The sequence below is a fragment of the Macaca nemestrina genome, chromosome 6 (assembly GCF_043159975.1).
Source record: "Macaca nemestrina isolate mMacNem1 chromosome 6, mMacNem.hap1, whole genome shotgun sequence".
Classification (NCBI taxonomy): domain Eukaryota; kingdom Metazoa; phylum Chordata; class Mammalia; order Primates; family Cercopithecidae; genus Macaca; species Macaca nemestrina.
The window spans coordinates 81,408,512-81,416,072 of NC_092130.1; the positions used below are offsets into that span (position 1 = coordinate 81,408,512).

Genomic DNA, 7,561 nt, shown 5'->3' on the forward strand with positions numbered 1-7,561 from the left:
TCTCAGATGTATAGAATTTTAGGAGTTTTGTGGAAGGAATAAGTTCAAGAAATCAATTGTATAACTTAGTGACTAAAGTTAATATATTCTTGAAGATTGCTAAAAGAGTAGCTATTAAGTGTTCTCACCACAAAAAAAGTATGTAATGTATCGTTAATTATCTCAATTTAGCCTTACTACAATGTATACATATTACAAAACAACATATTGTACATGATAAACATAAAATTTTTGTATGTCAATGAAAAATAAATAAATACCCCGAAAACATACCTCTTGGAGAAGAAAGTTAGAAAAAAACTAAAACGAATGATGTTGGATGAAAATAGAAGCATTGGAGTGATTTTAAATATATTGAGATAGGCCAGGCATGGTGGCTCACAACTGTAATCCCAGCACTTAGGGAGGCTGAGGCAGGTAGATTGCACGAGCTCAGGAATTTGAGACCAACCAGGTAATATGGTGAAATCCTGTCTTTACAAAACATATAAAAATTAGCAGGTAATGCTGGCACATGCCTGTGGTCCCAGTTACTCAGGAAGCTGAGGTAGGAGGATCACCTGAGCCCAAGGAGGTCAAAGGGTCAAGGCTGTAGTGAGCCATGATTGGGTCACTGCACTCCAACATGGATGATAAAGTGAGACCCTGTCTCAAAAATAAAATAAAATAAAATAAATATATTGAGATAGATATAGAAATAAATATAGGCATAAATATGTGTACATATATGTGTGTAAATATGTATGTGGATATGTGGAGACATCAACAAGTTTTTGGAAAATGAAATTAAAAGATAAAATAAAAAATATAAACTTTATTTATCCTTGTAAACTCAATCAAGTTCAAGACATTTGTAAGTGATTATACCAATCACTTAGTCCATCCCTAAAAAACTAAAGGACCTGGGAATTCAAACATGTCAATGTAGTGTTTTTTACACTATTTACTGAAGAAAAAAATGGGTGCCCTTTAAAGATTATTTGAAATCGGAAAACAAAAAGAAGTCACAAGTGGCCACATCAAGACTGGAAAGTGGATGCCTAATGGTTTCCTAGTGACACTTAAAAAATTGCTCTCGTTTGATGAGAGCAATGAGCAGAAACATTGTTGTGGTGGAGAAGGACTCTCTGATAAAGCTATCCCAGGCATTTTTTGCTAAAGCTTTGGCTAACTTTCTCAAAACACTCTCATAATAAGCATATATGATCATTCTTGGGCCTTCCAGAAACTAAACAACCAACATGGCTTGAGCATCCAAAAAAAAAAGCTGTGGCCATAATCATTGCTCTTAACTAGTCCACTTTTGCATTGACTGAACCATTTCCATGTCTTGGTAGCCATTGCTTTGATTGTGCTTTGTGCTTTGTCTTCAGGATCATACTGGTAAACCCATGTTCCTTTTCCTATTACAATTCTTCAAAAAAATGCTTTAGGATATTGATCCCACTTGTTTAAAATTTCCATTGAAAGCTCTGCTCTTGTCTGCAGCTGATCTGGGTGCAACAGTTTGGCGCGCATCAAGTGTGAAGTGTGCTCAACTTTAATTTTTCAGTCAGAATTGTGTAAACTGTACCAATTGAGATGTCTATGGTGTTGGCTATTGTTTCTGCTGTTATTTATCGGTCCTTTTTAATTAGGGCATGGACAAGATTAATTTTTTCCTCATAAATCGATATGGATCATGTGCCACTTTGGGCTTCATCTTCAATATCATCTCATTCCTTCTTACCATGAGTTATATACATATATAAACTGCTGATGTCTTTGGGGCGTTGTCCCATAAACTTTTCATCAGGCATCAGTGATTTCACCATTCTTCCACCCAAGATTCATCATAAATGTGATGTATGTTCTTGCTTCAATTTTAGAAGAATTTATGTTGCTCTGATAGGGGTCATTTTCAAACAGGTATCTTAGCCTTCTTAGTGCCCCAAACTAGCTCCTATTCAAACATGTTATATCAAGTTCATATGAGTTGATTTTGGGTACAAAACAATTTTAAAATCCTCGAATAGCTTTCTTGTAATATGCATTTCTCATAAGCTTTTTGAAGACCGCTCATCTATGTATACGTATGTGTATATGTAGCTCTGTCCACTGAGAGGGCCTGGAAGCAGTGACATAGCAATGGCAATGAGCACACCACATGTTCAGATCTTGATATTTAAGTATTAATCTCCACAAAAAGGAACCAGGGCTTCTTGGAGAAATGGCTGATTCCAGGGCTTGGCAAATGAAAGCTCAAGTTATGCCTGGATTATCTCCTTATATCAGAAAATAAGTAGGTGTTCAAGAAATAAAGGAGACATGTCAAAAAGACACAGAAGCCAACTTTTGAGGGACTCAAACCAAATCAATTTGAGCATCAAAATAAAAAAAATGGCAGTAATGAATTATAATTCATCAAATAAAATAGAATGAATCATACTGCTATAAATTAATACATTGAAAAATTTTTAAAGAGTTGTATATTCACATAGTTTCAAACTATCTCTTCACAAAATATTAAGTAATCACAAAGGAGGAAAGAGCAACTTCACAGTGGCAAAGTCTGACAGATACTGCCTTAATCAAGTGATGAAAGTGAACATCATCAGTAATGGTACAAATCAAAATCATGAGCTACCTGATAAGATGCAACAAGCGAACAGCATCACTTTTGTGATATTTCTTCCAAAGATGCATAACCTAAATCTAATCATCAGGAAACACAGCTGAATACTAGTTGAAAGACATACTACAAAATAAGTGGCCCATAATCTTCAAAAGAGCCAAAGGCATTAGAGGCAATGAAGGACTGAGGAACTGTTGCAGATCAAAAGAGACTAAGAAGCGTGTCAATTAAAGATGATGCATAATTTTCAACTGGATCTTTTTGATATGAAGGATAACATTGAGATATTTGGTAAAACTTGAATGGGATCTGAGACTAGATCATAGTAATATGTTTATATTAATTTGCTAATTTTAATGGCTGAGTTCTTGTTATATAGGAGAATAACCTTGCTTGTAGGAAATGCACACTAACATATAGGGAAGAGTTGGGCATCACATCATTAGGAAACTTTCAAAAGTACAGGAAAAGCAACAGTTTTCTTTTTTTTTCTTTTGAAGGTGCCAAGAACTTTATTTTATTTATTTATTTTTATTATTATACTTTATGTTCTAGGGTACATGTGCACAACGTGCAGGTTTGTTACATATGTACACATGTGCCATGTTGGTGTGCTGCACCCATTAACTCGTCATTTACCTTAGGTATATCTCCTAATGCTATCCCTCCCCCTCCCCACACAACAGGCCCCAGTGTGCATTCCCCTTCCTGTGCCCAAGTGTTCTCATTGTTCAATTCCCACCTATGAGTGAGAACATGCGGGGTTTGGTTTTCTGTTCTTGCAATAGTTTGCTGAGAATGATGGATTAAGAAAATGTGGCACATCATATACACCATGGAATACTATGCAGCCATAAAAAGGATGAGTTTGTGTCCTTTGTAGGGACATGGATGCAGCTGGAAACCATCATTCTCAGCAAACTATCACAAGAACAGAAAACCAAACACCACATGTCCTCACTCATAGGTGGGAACTGAACAATGAGATCACTTGGACTTGGGAAGGGGAACATCACACACCAGGGCCTATTATGGAGAGGCGGGAGGGGAGAGGGATTGCACTGGGAGTTATACCTGATATAAATGACGAGTTGATGGGTGCTGACGAGTTGATGGGTGCAGCACACCAACATGGCACAGGTATACATATGTAATAAACCTACACATTGTGCACATGTACCCTAGAACTTAAAGTATAATAATAAAAATAAATAAAAAATTTAAAAAAAAAGAAAATGTGGCACATGTACACCATGGAATACTATGCAGCCATAAAAAAGGATGAGTTCATGTCCTTTGTAGGGACATGGATGCAGCTGGAAACCATCATTCACAACAGTTTTCTGTACTTTATTGTACTTCCAAATTTTCTACAAGTTTAAGATTTGTTTACAACGAATTTTAATAAGAAAAAATGTACTATTTTGCAACCACAATTAAATGGTTAATCTAGACAACAATCAACAATGAATACATATATACAATGAATACATATATACAAAGATATAAGGTATCTTTTAAATATGGTATCTTATAGTTTTAGCTTGCATATGGTCTTTCTTATAATGACATCATAAGTCAGAGATGCACTGTTTGCTAATGAATCTATTATTAAGACCTTTGGAGCCATAGGAATAAATTATTTATATCCTAAAGAAATACAAGTGTTCCAGCATGATTGGATGTAAAAGAAAATCTATGTAGAAAATCAATGAAATATTCAAACATGTATTTCATTGAAAAATAAAATTACTCAATAAGCAAAAAAAATCTATTAATGATTTTCTAAGGAAAGTAATTTTATTCCAATTGCAAAACGCTTCTTGATAATGGGACTAGCAGAATATCTATAACACACTAAGGACCCAATAACTGTTTTTTATAAGTGAAAAGAAGATTAAAAATAGAGGGACGTAGAAGCTAGTCTGGAGGCTTTCCTTAAATCATGTATATTTAAAACATGCGGAGGGGGGAGGGGGGAGGGATTGCATTGGGAGTTATACCTGATGTAAATGACGAGTTGATGGGTGCAGCACACCAACATGGCACAAGTATACATATGTAACAAACCTGCACGTTATGCACATGTACCCTACAACTTAAAGTATAATAATAATAAATTAATTAAAAAAATAAATAAAACATGCAACACAAAAATCCATACTGAATTCTTTCACCAAAAATTTACCGGGTTCATTATGCCCAATCTAGAACTGCTAATTCTGAATATTAAAGTGTCTAATGTAACTTACCCCACACCACTCAACTGTTAATACCCAGTAGTAAAAACAAATGGCTGCAAATTAAACATTCAAGTTTCCAGCAGCTTTTGTGTTACTCCCTTTCTTTTCTATCTCTTCTCTTAAATGGCTGCACAGGTGAATAAAGGTAATATTTGGAGGTGAGACCGATAGAGCAATTTAAAACCAATATAGAGTGGATCGAGTTTCCTGCAGAGGAAATAAACATTACAGAGCTATCACTGTGTGTGGAATGAATCTTCTGGGCTTAATATTTCATGTTAACTTTTTTCCTGCTGGAATTTATTTTAGAAAAGTCAAGCTAAAACATTCCCCTTTGGATCCAGGTGTGTCCTTTACTTTTGTCCTCAATAGGAGTTCCACACATACAGAAGGAGAAATTGGCTTTTTTACAGTAGATCGATAAAAGCTTTAAGGGAGTGAGCAGGATGCCTCCCAGAAACATTTCTGTCTTTACGTCTCATAAAATGACCTCAATATCTAGAAGAAAAAATATTCTCTCTATTTTCCTATCCTCTTCTATTTTCCCATCTCACAGAGACTGCACATCGCTTACACCATGCAATACACAATGACAGCTAGAAGAGAGATTTATTGTATTCTGATACTTCTCAGTTTAGGGAAATCCTGCCACTATTCCATATCAGAAGCATGCATCCAGAGAATAGAGAGAATGAACTCGAATATTTAATAAAACTAAATATGCTATTAAACAAGTCAGTAATGTATCCTCCGTCCTGCTTTTTCCTCATCTTCCATTCCTCAATCTCCACATTCCCTTCTTATTCAATTCTTTCTTTCTCACATATATGTACAAAATTTAGCATACTATATTTCAGAATTGTGTTCAAAAGTATTAACTACCAGCATTTATCATTAAGGATAAAAAATATCTCCTTGGAAAAATTGATACAAATAATGTACAACTTTCAAATAAATTATACTAGCATTAGTGAAAACATTTTAAATTCTATCTTTACACATAATAATTTCCTGGAAAATAATCAGACTAAAAGAGGTTGCAGGTTACCATGTCATGGTTCTCCATGAAATAAATAATTTGATGAGAACTCTTGTAATTGGAATCTAGATGTCTTGACACACACAGTCTCAGAATTATGTTTTTTAAGCTAGTAAACTACAAAGAGAAGAAAATATGGGCTACAGCTTAAAAAATCTTGACTGACCTTTTTAGTTTTCTCAATATCTTTCAATACGTAGTTCTCATTTCAAGGTTGTGTGTGTGTGTGTGTGTGTGTGTGTGTGTGTGTGTACAACTGAAACAGTACCATGGAAAAGCCAATGCAAACTTGGCAGTTTCTGAATAAGGTTTGAAGACACCTTTCCACAGCCTTCCTTTAGATTAATACTGAGTTCAGTACTCCTAAGCATAAACTTCCACTGCCAGCACCTGAGTTAGCTCACTAACCTCAAAACTTACCTGGATCACTCATATCTAAATATTTGTGTATACATTTCTACTACTTGAATTATCTATTCCTGTGTTTCCAATATGATAGACATTAGCCACATGTGGTTATTTAAATTTTAATTAACTAAAATTATATAAAATTTAAATGTCAGTTCCTCAGTCATATTTGCTTCATTTCAAGTGATCAATTGCCACATGTGGTTAGTTGGTACCGTACTAGAGAGTACAGATGTGAACACTCCCATCATCACAGTAAGTTCTAGTGCACAGAGCTGATCTATACGGCCTTTATCTTTGTGCGTACTGTTTGTTATTATACCCAGGAACCAATGCAAACCCTCTCCAGCTAAATTGCACACATACTTCAGCGCTTGCATACTCATGTTGACTCTCACTATTCTAAACTCCATACCTCTTGTTTTAATGGCCACTTGTCACTCCAATACTTCTTCATATTATTAAACTTTTTGTATGTATCTTTTCTCATCAACTGTATTCATTTAATCTTCAAATATTCACCAAGTACTTCACATGGTAGGCACTGTTCTGAATTCTGGGAGACCATGTTTATCAAAACAGACAAGAACATAAGCTCCTTCCAATCAGAGTCAATGCTTCTTTGATTTCTCTAGTACCTACAACAAAGTAAGGATACAGTAAGTGAATGAAAAAGATACTCATCAAGTAGCTATAGAGGTCTAAGTTTAAAAGAAATAAGTGGAAAACAAAAATAGGGAATATTTTGACAGGAAAAAATTTGATGCCTTCCCACTGGGTTTACAGTCTAAGTTAGATATGTTCATTGGGTCACTTACATAATATTTTATGATTACATTTATGACAGCATTCAACCCACTGCGTCATTTTCAGAATTTTTTAAACATCATCGAGTTATTAAGCCAATTAACTATCACATACACGAGGCTATCTGCTGAACTCTTTCATAGAAGAGAATATTTACCTTAATCATAAAAGGTGAAGCGTAATAGTTACAATAAAGGCTAAGCTACTTTTAAAAAGTGAGAAAAATTACTGGCCTATATAAGATATAATTTATTTCTCTTTCATGTAATGATCCCAAGGGGAGTGTTCAAGGTTGCTGAAGTGGCCTTGATCCACAAGGTCCTTCGGGCTCATAGGTGCCTTTCACCTTATTGCTTTACCACTTCCCCTAAGGTGTTATTTTCATCTGCATGTTTGAAGTTGGGTCACAAGAACATTATGTTCTATTTACAAGAAGGAAAAAAATACACA

General features: G+C 34.9%; 1 long non-coding RNA gene across 1 annotated transcript in view; it reads right to left on the reverse strand.

Annotated features, from left to right (window-relative positions):
* Positions 1-6,936, reverse strand: part of LOC139363590 (uncharacterized) — a 105,485-nt gene extending 98,549 nt beyond the window's left edge. Inside the window, exon 1 of the long non-coding RNA XR_011624255.1 lies at positions 6,720-6,936. This is a non-coding gene — a long non-coding RNA (uncharacterized lncRNA). The remainder of the gene's footprint in view (positions 1-6,719) is intronic.
* Between the last annotated feature and the right edge of the window lie 625 nt (positions 6,937-7,561).